Source organism: Cydia pomonella, chromosome 2 (assembly GCF_033807575.1).
Source record: "Cydia pomonella isolate Wapato2018A chromosome 2, ilCydPomo1, whole genome shotgun sequence".
In the NCBI taxonomy this organism is placed as follows: Eukaryota; Metazoa; Arthropoda; class Insecta; order Lepidoptera; family Tortricidae; genus Cydia; species Cydia pomonella.
The window spans coordinates 19969263-19987909 of record NC_084704.1 but is presented as its reverse complement, the minus strand read 5'-3'; the positions used below and the strand labels follow the sequence as shown (position 1 = coordinate 19987909).

At 35.4% G+C, this 18647-nt stretch overlaps 1 protein-coding gene across 12 annotated transcripts in view; it reads left to right on the top strand.

Annotated features, from left to right (window-relative positions):
• Positions 1–18647, top strand: part of LOC133534604 (CUGBP Elav-like family member 1) — a 506026-nt gene that overhangs the window by 111891 nt on the left and 375488 nt on the right. Inside the window, exon 1 of one of the 12 annotated variants that reach the window (XM_061873801.1) lies at positions 1445–1785. The exons of 8 other annotated variants lie outside the window; for them this stretch is intronic. The gene's annotated coding sequence lies outside the window, so the exon portion shown is untranslated. Of the gene's footprint in view, positions 1–1444; positions 1874–18647 lie in introns of those variants that run through there. 3 more of the 12 variants (XM_061873800.1, XM_061873789.1, XM_061873790.1) reach the window with 3 other exon arrangements.

The window sequence follows — 18647 nt, the reverse complement described above, 5'->3', positions numbered from 1 at the left end:
GTTCTGACTGCTATTGTAATGTATTGAATACTATTTCCACATCGAACGTTTGATATTACGACCATGCTTAATGGTTCTTTTATTTATGAAAACTATAAATGTACTTATTGTTCAATATCTATCGTTCGTATATTGGCAATTTTCCATGAATAGTTTGTAAACTTAAAATATGACTTTTAATATTGACATTATTAAAAGTCAGATTTAAAATTAACATTCTGAAATTGGTCTCAAATATAATTAGAAGCTACATATCACGATCATCGTAATCGATTAAGACATATAGCACGAAATTTGGCTATAAATATTACATGAGTGGCTTACAAGCCCTAACTTCACAAACTCTACACCTTAGTCAAAATATGTGGCTTAGCCGTTTGGTTACTTTTATGAATAGAGAATACATTTTTACCTTACGCCCGTGTGACAGTAGCGAAACGGCCAAGCGATATATTTTGACTAAAGAGTAGAGTTTGTGAAGTTAGGGCTTGTAGAGTTAGAAGCTTGGCTCTACAAGAAATTTGATACCTTTTTGACAGTGCGAGCCTTATGGTATCGGCAACATTTTACATGAAAATGTTTTTGATGGTAATATAGTCTAATATCGTTCGAAAAATGGACCCCTGGTAACAATTTAATATATTAGTATCATCCTTAAAACATAATTTTGCAAATATTCGATTAATCGAGTGAGAGATAAGAAATTCATCTTTACAGGATTAAATATTTATCGTCTGAGAAATTACATTCCTTAGATTAAAACTTCGTATACTATCTAACTAATTTAATCAAATTATCTGTAATCACTTTATCATAGTATCGTAATAACGTTACGGCGCCCCCGAAAACGGGAAAATAACGTTATCGTTAATCAATTAATGTTGCGGGTAGCGGGATTTAATAAATAGCATGCGCATGGCAACGGAAGCGGAACTTGATATAATTAACTAGTTTTTTTGAATAAACAGGGATGTTATTTTGTGATCTTACAGACTACAGTAACAATTGTGTATAAATTTACATATTCCAAAAATTGCGGCGATATTATTACACCAGCTATAGCTCCAGCTTATAAAACAAACAAAATAGAGCAGAAACAAGTTTTGCATGAAAAAATTAAATTCGCTTTGTTTTTTTTTTACCATATATACAGCGGCGTCTCACTCACACTAATACTTGCGCGGACAAGTCTGAGCGAAATGAACGCAGAAATCAGAGCTAATATGATTAAAATAACATTCGAATATCGGGTTATTGTCAGGTGCACGTTCGAATTGGCCTGTTAGTTATCGTGCGTCTCGTCCACGTAAATACATGCGGGCAAGTACGAGTGAGATGCACGATAAATGAATGACATTAGATGATATTCTGGTATCAGTATACGTTTTAACTGGCCTGAAAGTTTTTAACTAATTACAGTTTTCTTCCACTTCTACAGTGTCATATGCTGGCACTATAAAAAAAATGTTTAGCCTCAAATCTATCATGTGATTATTTTAAAAGAAGGAATTATACCTAAGTATTTTAATCTACAACGTTATAATTATTGAAACAATATCTTGCCTTCAATTGATAACCTTAAGGTCGTAGTGGGGATGCGAAACAAAGAAAGGGCCCGCAGGGCGGGCGGGGGTACTCTAGGCGGGCGGCCGGCAGTAACCGTCCGGCAGCCGGCGAGAGCGATCCCGCCGCCCGCCCTTTGCGTGAGCATTACGAGACAGTGATAGTGTTATTGTGTTTATTATATTATAAAACAAAACCATCAATAAAAAACAAATTGAAGAAGTAAGTTAAATTGAGTGAGCGTTGCGATATTCTAGAGTAACGTATACAGCGTCGTAGTAGATCGAAGCAATCTTTCTGGTTTAGAATGGTGAGTTTTAGCTAATAAAACTACGTTTATATAATTTTGCATGTACCTTAAGTCTTGTTTGTTGTTAAATATGAAACAGAACTGATTTTAAGGTAAATTTAGAGTTTTTAGTGACATTACAATTACCTTTATTTACCCTAGTACACTACCCTACAAATACTTGTAAAATAATTCAGAAATAAATGTACTTATATATTAATTTCAATTTTTCAGGGTTATAGGTTATTTTCGGAATCAATATTTCCTCAAAAAACAGTCACTATTTGAAATATACCTTTCATATTTTATACGCGATGTAATGGTACCTACTGAATCGCACACAATAAATATCGAGCGATCCTAAAATATGTAATCAATAAGGACGTTGACCTCCGACAGCGTAGACCACCTGTCAAACAGAGTTAAAATGTGATCAACAAAACTACTGGCGGCCGGAAAGCGTCTCTCTAAACAGAGAGTCAGATCTCTGTAGCGGAATGAGAACTTTTTGAACCTGCTATTGATATGTTATTGCTATACCTTGCGCGTCGAATGATGGTTCCTATGATAGTTCATTTTTTAATTGGGGTAGCTGTCATGTAAAATTTATTAAGAAATGTATTATTTAATTAATTAAAACACGGTAAAAACAGATTGCTTTAATTACTTTTAAAATTAAGCTCTACCAAAAGAGAACCTTCAAGAACTGTCATAGAGACCATCATTCGACGCAAGAGGTACAGTAAAATGAGGTCAAATTGAAATTAATGTGTAAGTTGTTATCTTGCACCATCCCATTAGTGTATTTATTTATTCCACAATACAAAAACCTTATAGTACAAAAGGCAAAATTGATGCCATAAGGCATTCTCTTCTAGTCAAGGTTAATTTATTTCATCTAATTTACTTAGCTTCTAGATATAAAATACATTCTTATAACAAAGTAATTAATTGTACGGTTAAGAAAATATAATTTTTCCCTAATGATTCAATTGTTTTACGGGAATTAAGGCATTTTTAATTAAATTACTGCATAAACATGTGCTAACTTATGCTCGCTTTTTTATATAAATAAATAAATATTATAGGACATTATTACACAAATTGACTAAGTCCCACAGTAAGCTCAAATTGTGTTGAGGGTACTTAGACAACGATATATATAATATATAAATATTTATAACTACATAGAAAACAATCATGACTCAGGAACAAATATCCATGCTCATCACGCGAATAAATGCCCTTACTAGGATTTGAACCCGGGACCATCGACTTCATAGGCAGGGTCACTACCCACTAGGCCAGACCGGTCGTTTTGATACACAAGATAATACAATTGACTGATCTATTTTCGTAATACGATGGATTCAATTAACTAAAGACTAATTAAAGTTCCCACGCCTTATTACGATGTTTTTTTAATTCACCTACATATCATCTCTAGATGTGTTTTGTATATAATATCTCTAGATATAGATATACAATATGTTTATCATCTAGTTTTATGTTTCAAGGTTTTTCCAATAAAATTATCTTACAATAAGTCAACTAACAAGCTGACGAATAATTTAATTTTATTCTCTTTCAATTCAATTCAATTCGATGCATTTATTTGTCTTCATTTATCATGTGTCTTAGATTAGGCATTTTATAATATGAATGTAAAAGTAAAATAAAATACAACAAATTATACAAAAAAATACAAAATACATACAAACACATTATGAAAAACCTAACCTAGGGTGCCGCCAGCAGCGGGGCAGGGCCCAAGCTGCCGGTGGTCACTTGGTCAGGGCCGCAGAGAAAGGAACCGCCGAAATATCAGCGCCGTGTCCAAGATCACCGCCTTCTGCGTCTGACCCTTGATCCAACTACCTAGCGAGAGTCTCTCAAAGTATTGATCGAGACTGTTCGCTGAAATTACTATCGGGACAATGATCGTCGAATCAACATCCCACATGGCGGTTATCTCGCGAGCCAAGTCTAGGTAATTTTATTATTGTTATTTTTATGCATTAATTAATCGAACAGCTTAAAACTCAATTAATTAAAAGCTTTTGTAATGTAAATAATGATGCATGACGTGACTTTGTAATTTTCGATAATTGAATACCAATAACAATATAATGGGCCGCGGAAGTTTTAATTTAACAATTTAGATGCGGAATTTCATTATTTTTATAACTTCTATTACACAAAAAAGAAGGTGTATCTATATTTGTTTTATATTCAGATTTTTGATTTCTTTAAGTATTATTATATGTTGGTGCAAGTATTTTTTTCATACAAGCGAGTGGTGAGCGTCAGGATGGCGGGTGGACCTCAGCAAAATTGGACGAAATATTTATAGACATATTGTACCTTCGGTGTACCTCAGTGTGCCTTTAATACAATCCAGTGTACCTCTCCCTAAAACGAAATATTTAACAAAAAAGGTCTACCCGTCATCCTGACGTCAGGATGGCAGATGGACCTTTTTTGTTAAATATTTCGTTTTAGGGAGAGGTACACTGGACTGTATTAAAGGCACACTGAGGTACACCGAAGGTACAATATGTCTATAAATATTTCGTCCAATTTTGCTGAGGTCCACCCGCCATCCTGACGCTCACCACTCGCTTGTATGAAAAAAATACTTGCACCAACATATAATAATACTTAAAGAAATCAAAAATCTGAATATAAAACAAATATAGATACACCTTCTTTTTTGTGTAATAGAAGTTATAAAAATAATGAAATTCCGCATCTAAATCGTTAAATTAAAACTTCCGCGGCCCATTATATTGTTATTGGTATTCAATTACCGAAAATTACAAAGTCACGTCATGAATCATTATTTAAATTACAAAAGCTTTTAATTAATTGAGTTTCAAGCTGTTCGATTAATTAATGCATAAAAATAACAATAATAAAATTACCTAGACTTGGCTCGCGAGATAACCGCCATGTGGGATGTTGATTCGACGATCATTGTCCCGATAGTAATTTCAGCGAACAGTCTCGATCAATACTTTGAGAGACTCGCTAGGTGGTTGGATCAAGGGTCAGACGCAGAAGGCGGTGATCTTGGACACGGCGCTGATATTTCGGCGGTTCCTTTCTCTGCGGCCCTGACCAAGTGACCACCGGCAGCTTGGGCCCTGCTCCGCTGCTGGCGGCACCCTAGGTTAGGTTTTTCATAATGTGTTTGTATGTATTTTGTATTTTTGTGTATAATTTGTTGTATTTTATTTTACTTTTACATTCATATTATAAAATGCCTAATCTAATTGCCAAAATGACCACCATTTACAACCTACTTAACGATTTTTTAAACCCCCCACCATCCAACGGATCAACGTAGATGGCTAAAAGTGGAAGGTAGACTCCACGGATAGCCAGATAATATCACGTGTATTAATTATTTTAACTGACACACTCGAGTAGCTACAAAAATTCCCTCTTGGGCTCCCCTACCATAAGTCAACGTTTGACATTATATAATATTCTATGAGTAGGTCAGCTACTTTATAAACTCTTTTTTTGTATCATACGAAAGAAAAATTGACCAATGTCTCCAGTGCTTGATCACATTTTCTTTCGTATTAAGAAAACTATTTTAGTTTACCTATGCTATGAATAATGTATGAATAGTCATACCACAAAAGAGTTCCAATCTAAACAGCATACGGAAAATCAAGATTGCCATTTCTATTCCCAGATGAGTATCGCCTGAAACGCCTGTTCCGTCGCTACACTGCCTGCATTGTTCTCGCCCGTTCCGACCCGTCCTTATAACAATCTCGAAGTGATACTGAAGCGTATTGTTAGCTTCAGATACGCCGTGGTACCTTTTTGTGTCATATTTATTGCTTTAATATTAATATACATGTATATATATGAAAGCGAGTATTTTTAAAAATTCAATAGTTTTAATTAAATACATTAAAATAGGGGTACCAAATAGGTATAAAAATACATTTAAAACCGGTGTGAAGACCACTTTGGCCTCACAATTATACTAAGCATACTCATATCGTATCAAATCGACCCGATGTCGCAGCGAACATGATAGGTACCTTCTTATTAAAAAAAAAAAAAATAGTTTGCCTACTACAGCCACACCGACACTACGCATGTACGTAGCACATGCTACGTACAATTCACGCAAGCAGACCTACGGTCACTTTGCTACGCGCGAACGTAAGAATACCATTCGTGCGTAGCCGCATGACAGATTATATCCATAATAGTTTACGAACAAGAAATTAAAATCAGAATCGGGTTCCAATGTCAGACTGAGATAAATACTTTATAAAACGAATTCGTAAACTCCGTGATTTTCCATCTAAATATTACTACATCCGTTTTAATTATTTAGTTGGCACTAGGTTTTTCCAAAAAAAACTCTAAACACATCAATATAACAACAACATGAAAAATCTCTAAACTACGAAACCAATCCATTAGAATTAACCCTTAACTACCTACCTACTATTTTTATTACACATGCACCTACCTCCCGTCCTTAGGACGGCTACATAATATCGACCTTATATTTTAAATGTTATGGTTTATATAGGTTTTTGGAAATAGAAACAACAATTACCCAAGTTAAATTGATTATTAATATAAAAATAACATCAAAAATACGAACATAACATTTTTTTGTCTTAAACATATGGCGCCAGTCTTTAATTTTACTCTAGGAACAATATATCCTTTAAAAGGTGAGATCAACGAAAATTATAACTTCTTATAGAGATCCAAGTAATTATTTCTTATTATTTAATAATCAACAAAGCTAATTAGCAATATAACGCTACAAAAAAGGCACTATTTTAGTAAAATTGCAGACCACCAAGTTACTGCTTTTCGCGGCAGCGAATGCACAATTTGTTCGCACATTCTAGGCAAATTGGTTTTTTGCATTCGAAACACATGTACTGGGTTCTGTGTTTCTTCTTCGGGTCACACGTAGAGCAGGTTTTGCGCACTTCCAAGCGTTCTTCAACACCATTAGCGTTTTGGAGTGTTGGCAAATGATCGTTGTAGTTGTGGAAAAGTATGCGATTTAGAGCATTTTTAAGTATTTACAAACCTACTTAGATGCATAGAAAAACACTTAAAACTTTTAAAGTAATATTCGTCGCTCATAAAATAATAAGTGTACTTTTACGAAGACAAGGTCACCGACTATTATACTAGACAAACAGTTGCCTTGGTAAAGAAAATAAGAGTGCATAGTTACGTAGCCTCCTACAACCCGTCTCCGAGACCCCAAGCAAAAAAAACGTAAGCACCTACCACCCGTCTCAGAGACGGGCCGAGGCAGAAATATACTCACCAAAACTAAACGCGTGCACGACCGACCTCGGCGAGCGGTGACGCGGCACTGAGGCGGGAGGGAGGAAGGTACAAGGACACACACGTTTCTCCGATGCTCACACTTAGAATTATACCATTTTTTTTATTGAATGAGTCTGTGAGACGGTAGGTAGGTGGTTAAGGGTTAAATGACACTTTCATAATTTATATCGTAAGCATAATAATAAATAATAACTTCCTCCAAAAACATAAATGTGAAATTATTATTTTTGTGTTTTGTAAGCTGTTTTCTTTAATAATACCATAATACCGTAATATACCATTACCACCACCACCACCACCACCACCATTGTACCATTGTAGATTATTTCGATATATATATTAAAATTACCCTGTTGAATGACAAGGTCAATGGTAGTCCGAAATGGTTCGGGTAATTTAACCCGTGGGCGGTAGGTCACCTTTATTGCGTTACGAACATGGCTGACTCTTTGTCGTGTGTTTAGATTATTTGCATTATAAGTAGTGCTCTTTTAAAAATCTAAAGCAGTATTCAGACTTTTCTCAACTTCTTTCGTATTTATCAACAACAAATTGAGGAAACAAGGCGTATTCTGATTGTAATAACCGGTTACGACTTTGATCTGGATTCTTCAATTAGAAACCGAGAAATCAAATTTATATCCTGTTATTACAATTATAAAAAGCCTCAGGGGTCGTCCTAATACAACGCGACTACGCGATTATCGCAAGTTCGCGCGAATTTTACACACGCGAATGCGCGATCGAACATATTGAACTCGAATAGGTGTCCTAATTGGTCACACGATTGTCAATTAGGACACCTATTCGAGTTCAATATATTTGATCGCGTGTTCGCGCGAATTTGCGATAATTGCGTAGTCGCGTTGTATTAGGACGACGCCTCAAGATGTTCCTGTTAGACGCTGGTCTAAGAGCGGTTTGCGTTTGCACCTCGCGTTACCGATTAAACTGTACCTACTACGTTAAGTGTAAAGGGGACTAACGCTTCTGCATTCAAACATTGTCTATAAGTAATATTAATATTCAAAGAGGAAAATGTGGACTACGTTTGTATTGAGAAGCGGTCGTCCACTTTTTGGTTCGGGAGGTATCAGTCATATTTTATTATTCAAACTTTATACAGACGGTTTGGTGCAACCAGCCCTGGTGGTTGTAAAGAATGTCAAGAATCACGGCCTATGCATGAAGTCATACACGTAATGAGTGTTTACTCCAACCCAAGTCTTTTTTAAGCCACACAATTGTGTAGCGTTTCACAAAAACGTGCTTTTTAATAATATATATGTTGTGTGTTTTAAACCGCAGCACAATATTTAACTAAGTGTTCAAGCGGGCTCTCATTAAAGAACAATTAATGAGGGTAGGACAAAAACCGCGGGCGCCGCCGACTAATTAATGTAGTCATGCGTTTTATTTGAAAACATATTTGTAAAGGGCTATGCTGGTAATGACGCGAAAATAATAATAATACTCCGCCAACTCCGTATAGTTTAGTTATAGTTCTAAAAAAAAAAATTGTTATATTACGCTAGTTGGGTAAGGTTACCAAGATAATATATGTAATATCGGATTCATCTACAAGTATACATAAAATAAGGCTCAATTAGTCAGCTACATAATTACAGTCAGTCCCTTTAATTTTAACTTAAAAGATGTGAGCTCTGGCGGAGCCAGTTTTTGACACAAATTCTACAGAACTTCTAACAAAGTCTGGCCCTATGCTTGGAAAAAGGATTATACCTGTAGGTACTGAAAATATGGCAGAAAGAAGTAATACCCTGACAATGCGATTTGTGTATTATTGTGTTTAATTTCAAGGAAAAGGGCGATGAAAGTACATTCAGTAGGGGCATAACTGTAGGTACTATACAAGGCATTATATTTAAAATCTTCGATATAGTACTGTACGGGCGAATTAATGCGTATGGTGAAGATTTACTGGGACTGGGGGACTATACTATACTCAAATTATAGGTAAAAGTAGTTTATTAATAAAGAAAACAACAAAAATTACAGCACTCTGCACTGAAAATCAAAATATTAGATTAGTACTTGGTACTGAAACCCTTTGCATCAAGAACAGCTTGGCATCTTCGGGCAGTGATGCAATCAACTTCGCGAGGAAAGAACTTGGAATGCGTTCCCACTCCTTCTTTAATTGTTCAAATATTTCGTTGACATTTCTTGCATTTCTTGCATTCACACGACGACCTGGCTCCTTCCATAGGTTTTCTATAGGATTCAAGTCCGGACTTTGGCTGGGCCATTCCAAAACCCTCACTCTTCGTTTTTTGTACCATTGTTTAACAAGATTAGACGAATGTTTCGGGTCATTATCTTGCTGAAACATAAACGCTCTGCCGAAATTTTGGCGTGCCCAGGGAAGAAACACATCTTGTAATATTCCTTCATAAACTTCCTTCGTTATAATGCCGTTTATTCGATGCAAAGGTCCAACTCCACTTGCACTGAAACAGCCCCACACCATAAGGGAGCCGCCGCCGTGTTTGACAGTAGGGAGCTGATACTTGGGGTCATAGCGAGTATTGACGGGACGTCGTACGTAGGTAATTCCATCTGTTCCGAACAGTAAAAACTTGGATTCATCGCTCCAGCCTTTTCCCACATTTCCACAGTCCAAGAAAGATGTTCTTTCGCATATATTTTTCTAGCTGCTCGATTTTTCTTGGAAATCAGTGGTTTCTTTGATAGACGACGAGCACGAAGTCCACCATCCATCAGGCGATTTCTTACAGTACGTACGGACACAGAAACTGAATTTCCACACGATTTTTCCCGCATAATGTCGCTCGCCGTGAGTCGTGGATTGTGTCTTGCTATTCGCAAAATGTTGCGGTCTACCAAACATGATGTGCAGCGTGGGCGACCAGGTCTGTTGGGCCTTTTGACACCTCCGTAAGCTTTTTCCCGTTTCAAAACCTTCGATATAGTAGACTGATGAACTTGAAATTGCTTAGCCAGCGTCGATTGTGTGAAGCCATTTTTATAGCCATTTATAATTGCTTCTTGTATAGCTACTGTTAAGTTTTTATTTCCACGAGGTCTCCCCATGACGGAACTGATATTTCTTACAAATATGATTATGAATTAGCACGATATTCCGTTTTTTATCGACTTAAATACTACTAGTGATGGACGCTAAATTCCAGAAAAATTAATTCAAATTGAATTTGGAAATATATACCGGCCTTTTAGCGTATAATTGGTTGAGAATAAATCAATATAACCTTTTTTGATTAGTTATCAACAAATTCAGTTCTTGGTTTCATCTAATTTGAAATATTTTACAGAAAAATCACAATATGATTGATTTATTTTCCGCTACTGTAGATATAATAGAGATAGAGTATAATAAATATATTGGTAGATATCATGGAATATAAAATAATTGATGTAGGAACTTTCCGTCTATTACAGGTTAAAAATAATACGTGTTTAAAATAGGATTTCGTACAGTGTTAGGTTAACAATAATTTATGAATGAGTGTGAATTGAAGCCCGAAGCTGAAGGCGAGGGTTTCTTTAACACGAGTTCGTAATTCTTGTACCGCCTGTGGCACACACAATGTGAGGAAAAAAGGCAAAGAAAATAAAACGACCACCGAATATCTGACATAGATTACAGCCCTAGGTCAAAATTTATGATTTACGGGCAAAAAAAGCATCGCCTGAAGAAATAACGCTTAGCCCGAGGGATTTCGAACATTGACTGGCTTGTTCCTGTCTCTATCGTCCTCGTATAATTATATTGCTATCCAGCTCGTACAGTGTCATTGATCGCCGTCATTATGGGCAGGACAGCAATATAATTACCAGCGAGCGACAGAGATAGGAACACGTACGAAATTCCGCGGGCTAAGCGTCCTTGTTTTAGCTAGTGTGATGAAAAAGTATTTCTTTGTACCTAGTTATACATAAACGGTAGGTAGGTAGGTTAGTAGTCTTAAGACAGAATCAGGGGTAACAGTGAAATAAACATTAAAATAAAAGAAACAACGTAGAAAAATGAAATATTGGATTAGAATTGCTTAAATTATTATCAATAGAATTACTTAATCCCATCTAAGTTTCGTAAATCGAAAACGTAAATCCACGGCAGTAATCCCGCGGCCCCACTGGCATGGAACCGGCACATCAAAGTGATCAAAACTGAATCTGGATATTAAACCGTATTCCAGTAATTCTGCACCAATACGGCTGTAAGGAACGATCAGTCATAAAATATAAATGTGAAAATATAATATGAAAAATTACTCTTATAAACTTTCTAAAAAACGTTTGTCAAATCTAACATACCGTTGATGATTGTCCCTATCCGTCATTTTGATATTTCTGTTTGTTAGAAAGGGATAATGGTTTGTCAGAGATTGCTAAGTTTTATGAATAAGGGGGTGTTATTTTGATATATTCTTCTCATTCTTACGATGTTTGCGGTAGAGACGCCCTTATGAGAATATTAAAAAGATTATAGCCTTTTTATAAATAAATATTATAGGACATTATTACACAAATTGACTAAGTCCCACAGTAAGCTCAATAAGGCTTGTATTGAGGGTACTTAGACAACGATATATATAATATATAAATATTTATAAATACTTAAATACATAGAAAACACCCATGACTCAGGAACAAATATCCATGCTCATCACACGAATAAATGCCCTTACCAGGATTTGAACCCGGGACCATCAGCTTCGTAGGCCCCACTAGGCCAAACCGGTCGTTTTATGAGAATATAAAAAAAATCTTGAGAAGAATAGGTTTTTACCATCTAGCGGGGGAATGTGGCTAGCCTCATGGGCACAAAGGCGGCGTGGGCGACGTGGGCCACGGCCTACGGCCTTTCGGTCCGGGGGCCTCGCGCCTCAAATAAGTATATCTCGGATACAACGTTAAAATGTTTATTATTCGCTAAATATATTTAGCGAGGCCCTCTAGTGGCGCAAGGAATAATAAACATTTTAACGTCATATTTTTCAAGTCGACGTCGTCGTATTTTTTTCAAGGTATACATTGTCCACATAAAATTTTGGACTTGCATCGCCTCTGCATGGGCACCCTTCTATATGGGACGGATCTGGAGGACTTTTTATAGATAGGTAATTTTATTTAAGTGTCTATGTTGCTTTGCTTAATTATATTTTATTTAATCAGTTCACGTTTGGCAATTTGTTTTCTACGCATGTTTGTCAAGCAGTTAGGTTTTCAAGGCACATTTTTGTCAAGTTTGAATACCGATGATGGATTGCATGAGGAATTGAGGATACTTCTCAACTCTTTTAAGCATACTTATAGCCATTTTTATTATTATTATACCGGGTGTGGCCTGTAACACGAGCAATAAATTTAACTGTAGGCTGTACTTACCAACGAGGAACCCGAAAGATTTTAACCATGCACTTCTGACGCCAAATTTGCAATATTTTTATGTTTGCATGCGACACGTATTAAAGCACTACGGTTTTCATATACAAAACAAACAACATATTTTTTCGACAAGAAATGTTGAAAAAAGTATTTCCAAATACATAGCATGCCCTTCAAATTCGCACTTCCGATAAGTCTCAAAAACTTCGTCTGTCAGTTGCGTGTTCTCCCTCATACTATACGGTTGAACTTTTTTAATTTGGCTTTTCCATCGGACCGTTGCGTAGGGGAGTAATACAAGCCAGACTGATTGGGATTACTCCCGGTACTATGTTTTTCAATTAGCGGTTTATTTAAATATGTTTGTTTCCATCAAAGGCAAACTAAATGTGTACATACATCTTTCACCTCAGCACTTGAATATTATGTGCTATATGCTTTAAAATAGTACCTAAGCATAATACTATTGTGTTAATGTCAAATCAGTGTTAAAACATTCATATATCTTGACAACTAAAACAATCAATAAGCACAGTAGGTACCTATTATTTGAAAAAGTGCCTTATTTATAAAAATTCATTACGCAAGTTTTACACACTTATAGGTGATCTTGGTATTTTTTCTTGGATGTCATGCTTGTAGTTTTTTTATTTAACTTTTATTCGTACCTTTAATTTTAGTTAATTGACTAATGATCAATAGTTTCTGTACACATCGATTTTGTGTAACCCATCGAGGGTTTAACTAACTAGCTTTTAAATACCCACTGGGAAAACAATAATTTATTCTAATAATTTGAAAACATTTCCTTACACCTTATGAAACAAAGTCTCTCGCCGCGTCTGTCTGTCTGTTTGTATGTATGTTTGCGATAAAATCAAAAACTACTGAGCAGATTATCATGCGGTTTTCAGCTATGAATAGACTAATTTTTGAGGAAAGTATAAGTATTCATTAAGGTTATGTATAACCCGTGCGAAGCCGGGACGGGTCTCTAATATTAAGTAGAAGTAAATAAAATTACTGGTGACAGTTATTTTCTAGAAGGGTCTATGTTGATGTACCTACTAAATATAAATACACAATTAATACTTCTTATGAGAGAGGGACTTCTTGTGGATTGTGAAACAGGTCCCTAGGGAGTATTAGCTATTTTTTTAATTATATCAATCATTCATACAAACCAAGTAGGTTATAAGTTATAAGTACATAAAATATTTGTTAAATGTCAAGGGATATACGAGTTTACGTTTAAATTTTTTTAATTTGATTAATTTAATAGCCGATTGAAATCTTTTTCCAAATCTGTCACGTGTTTGTTTTTAAACTGTCAAAAATTGACAATATGGTGGACCAATGTGTGAAGTGCCACCTTATTTAAGAATTATTTCGCTTAAAATTAAGTTTTTTCGTCGCAAGTGTGTTGAAAAACATTGTGTGTAACTCCGGGGGTAAGAATATTGCAAACTCTAGTTTTTAATTCACGCCAGCCTGCGGTTGTGTGAACTAACCCCCTCGTTTGCAAAATATCTCTTACCTCCCTCGTTGCACAATGTTCCATAAACACGTCATCACTTGAAGCAGTGAGGTTAATTATAAAGCTAATAAACACGGGACGCAACATTCCTGTTCGACTACAGACCTAACCTCACTTGAAACAGACCGAAGGGCCGTTTCCTCAGTACACCCTCAGTTTGCTATCTTTATTAAATCGTTTAGCTCGGTCAGTGTTAACACACGAGGGCGCTCACGTAGAGAGAGATCTTGATACAATCGCCTCTCCTAAGCGGGGCTTTTGCGGGGTTTTACTGCCCAATTACGAGATAGTCTTATGAATACCGGGGATTTAAAAATTAATATTTCTTAGTACCTATACTTTAAAATCTTATTTATTTATTTATTTTACGTACACACATCATAAACCCTCGAAAACCGCAAATTAAACCAACATAAGGATAAGTTGTTTTGTAATAACAAAATTCTTATCTGTGAAAATTGCATAATTATAACCTTAAATAAAATAAATATCAGGAAACATCTTACAAAGATCGACCTAGCCCCAAACTAAGCAAAGCTTGTACAGTCAGCATCAATAGTAGCGGATGAAACAACGCTCCAAAAGTATGTGATATTCCGGATAACTTTTCACATTCAAAAGTATATTTTTTGCAGTCTTCATTGATCTAAATATAGAATTTGTTTGTCACTTTTTGTTAAGCTGTTACAGAATAGTAGATACTTTTGAAGCGTTGTTTGATCCGCTACTTTTGATTCTGACTGTACTATGGGGACTAAGCGACGATAAACATATACTTATATAGCTAAGTACATGCATATACATAGAAAATACCCACGACTCAGGAACAAATATCTGTGTTCATCACACAAATAAATACCCTTACCGGGATTCGAACCCATGACCATCGATTTCATAGGCAGTACCCACTAGGCACAACGGGTCGTCGAATTATAATATCAATATGATTTTGTAATTACTTACATTCAAATTTCGAACAACTCTGAAAAACAATTTTGACATTTACATATTACTCGATATCTAACGATTATGGCAGTCGGCCCCAACTTTAGTTTGTCTCTGAATTATAAAAATACGATTGCGTGACATGCACGAAAACAGTTTTCATGTTCCGTCGTTTGACGTTTAGTTTATTTTTTAATTATTCTGTCTGTCTTGGTTACAACCAAGACCAACGGACAATTAGTAAACTAAAAGTATAAAAACCTTGTAAATGTGTTATAATAATAAAACAAGTGTAACATTAAGGAGACCACGACAGCAATGCATGAGACCGCAGACCGTAATGCGCGTATCCACAAAGGGCGGTGGACAACAAGGTCTAACTCGTGGTATTAAAGCTCTATGTGCAATCTAAATTAAAACTTTATTGGCTTGTATTAAGGTTGTTTATGGTTTTATAAAACAGCATCAGGTGTAAATACGTAAAAAGTAGTCATATAATATACCTGAAAATGTATGAACATATTAATCAGGAACTTAAGTACTTTGCAACATTCTCAAATTAAATAATAATAAAAAAATCAGTTGCTGCAGCAGCGTCATTGGATTGCAAACGCTTGAATGATGTTTGATAACATCAATATTAGGAAGTTGGTATTTTTATATTAAAGGAAAAATTGACAAAATTACGCTTATTCATAAAACTTAGCAAATCTCTCTTAAATTCTCCCACTTTCTAACAAATACAAATGTCAATATTGCAGACAGGGCCAAACGATCATCAACGGCATTTTAAATTTAACAGACGTTTATAAATAACGCCATAAATATATAACTGCTTGAGCGCCTCCAGAATCTCTGTATAAGGTTTATATTTGGTTTGCGCAAATATGACCATGTGTCTCAGTTTCGTTCTCAGCGCAAGTGGCTTCCTTTTCGTCTTCGCCGTGGCTCTCATGTTCTTGCCCTCCTTTATGGCATTCTCTTTAACCCCGCTGCACCACCTTATCTCAAAGAGCGTTTCAAGTATCTCTCTTCTATCAAATGTTCTCGGACCCATATTCTTGCTCCTCCCTCATCTACTTAAAAAATTTATAATAGCTCTTTTTCCTTCCGGGCTGTTTGGTTGTGGAATGCTTTGCCAGTAGAATTAAGATTAGCTAAATCTCTCCCCATTTTCAAAAATCAGCTGAAACTATACTTTCTATCTCTACCTTAAGTTGCCACTTTATATATTGTATATATGTAAGTATAAAATATATATAATATATTGTATATTTATACGTGTAGGTGTAGGTATTATTTTAATCCTTATATAAGTAATGTAGTATGTAGTATGTGTGTTTGTGTTTAATAGTCTCCATATTTAGCTCCTTGCACTACCTGTTGAATTTTGTATGAGTTCTATATTCCCTGCTACCTAAGGGTTATTTGGAAGAGATCGCTTTTTAGCGATAAGACCGCCTGTTGTTACCTGGTTCTATTTTCCTTTAAAATTTATTTGTACTTTTACATGTATGTAAAATGTATAATTGTTGACGCAATAAAGAATATTTACTTACTTACTGTTAGAAATAAGAGGTATCATACAACTGTTACAGTAAAAATAATTATGACCTCCGAATAATCTTCGCTTTTTATACCTTGGTGGGGTTGGATTCAAAGGTTAATCAAACCTTCAAGAAAAGAGCGTACTCCCATCTTAAAGGCCGGCAACGCACTTACAAACCCTCTGGTCTTGCAGGCGTCCATGGACGGCGGTAATCGCTTACCATCAGGTGATCCGTCTGCTCGTTTGCCTAAAATATATATTTTCCAAAAAATATAGAGCCTTTCAACAAATAAAGAGGTAATCCTAACTTTGTGGCAATTGTGGCTATATATCTTTATCGCCTCTAAAAATCAGGCTTTAAACAATATTATTTAAAGGGAAATTTAGTTATATCGATCTGGAAAATCATGCTAAATGTAGTAATGTTTGTAAACATCCCTTTGATTATACGTACCTAACATATTAAGGTTGGTATTTAAACATAAGACAAACTCTTTATCTCACTTACGCGAGCGGAGTCGCGGGCACGCCTAATGTTACGATATTTGCTATTTAGTAACATGAATAACATGATATGTATTAAACATAATATTATGTACCTTTTTTTTATATTTTTCTAATTGTAACGCAGGTAGACCTAGACTTTTTTTAAGTTTTTGGCATGGAACTGAACAGAGTTAATAATTATAATTAAGGAAAATATATTTTTATTTATTTATTTTTAAAGTTTTTTCGAGTAAATATTTTTTTAATAACCCACAATACAAAACCCTCGATTAGAAAATAGGACAAGCAAGAGCGTGCCCATGTTAGTAAACAAGAACTTCCTATACCTGAAATTCATTACGAATGGTTTGTTTTGTCAAATTTTCCTAATTATAATTTAGAACGTTAGCTTGCCAATATCCACTTTAATTCCAATCACTAAAGGTTAAAATCGTTTGAATGGACTACCTATGTCACGGGTGGTTGGTTTTGAACGGAACGCTGCAATTACATTCGGATTAATTGGTCATCGGTAACGGAGCCGTGCGAAACATGTGCTTGTACATTATTACGGCTAATGGACATTACCGAATTGGGCACGACGTACACGGACAGAGCAAAATAATAAAAACTTCGTTTTAATCTCAGTATATTTAAATTCGACAAGCCCTACATGATCTTGAAATTTTAATCGAAAAATCTGAATAGAAACAAAAAAAGACGGCCTAATCCGACCAATTTTGACATTGACAGATCGGTAATATCGTATCGCTGTGATATCTTATAATTATTTTGCTAATTGGGCCGACAGTCTAAATAGTTTACGTTTAGTTAAGTACTTGGACAAATAGAAGAGCTGTAAAGGCGGGAATCTACATAATATACCAGTGTGCGGCACTGTGCAGCACAAGCATTTTGGTACTGAATGTGCGTTTGCCATACAGAGCCGCACACTGATGGAATCTCGCCTCTAGACATGCATTTAAAAAAGACATAAGGATTACCCTACTACAATAGGAAGAGATCTGATTGTATCAGTCTACTAGCCTTTACCCGTAATTTCTTTACTCACCGTTATTCTCCCGTAAATTTCAACCTTCATTCGTTATAAATTTAAGGTTAAAAACTATAAAAAGTAATTTAAATCTTATTCCACTGCGTGAGGATTTTTCGTTTTATGAATTATAAATATATCATAGTTTTATTGGGTTTGGGTGTTACTTTTTGTCGAATACCTATTAGCTTTAATAAAGTAGCCAATGGATAAAGGCCTTTAATCGATCGAATAGCAATTAAGCGGGAAGAGCGCCAATAAAAGTGGGCAAGAGTTATAAATTAATCAATCCGTGGATCCCGGCCAACGCGCGTGACCAGCCTTTAGGCTAATTTATTCTCGATGCTCCATCGTGATTTATACGTTAAACAGGAAAAATAATAAGAGACAAAAAATGGCTAAACATAGGTAGGGTATTGGTCAAAAAGAATTAAAATATAATATCAACTTAAGAATGTATATACACTTGAGCATA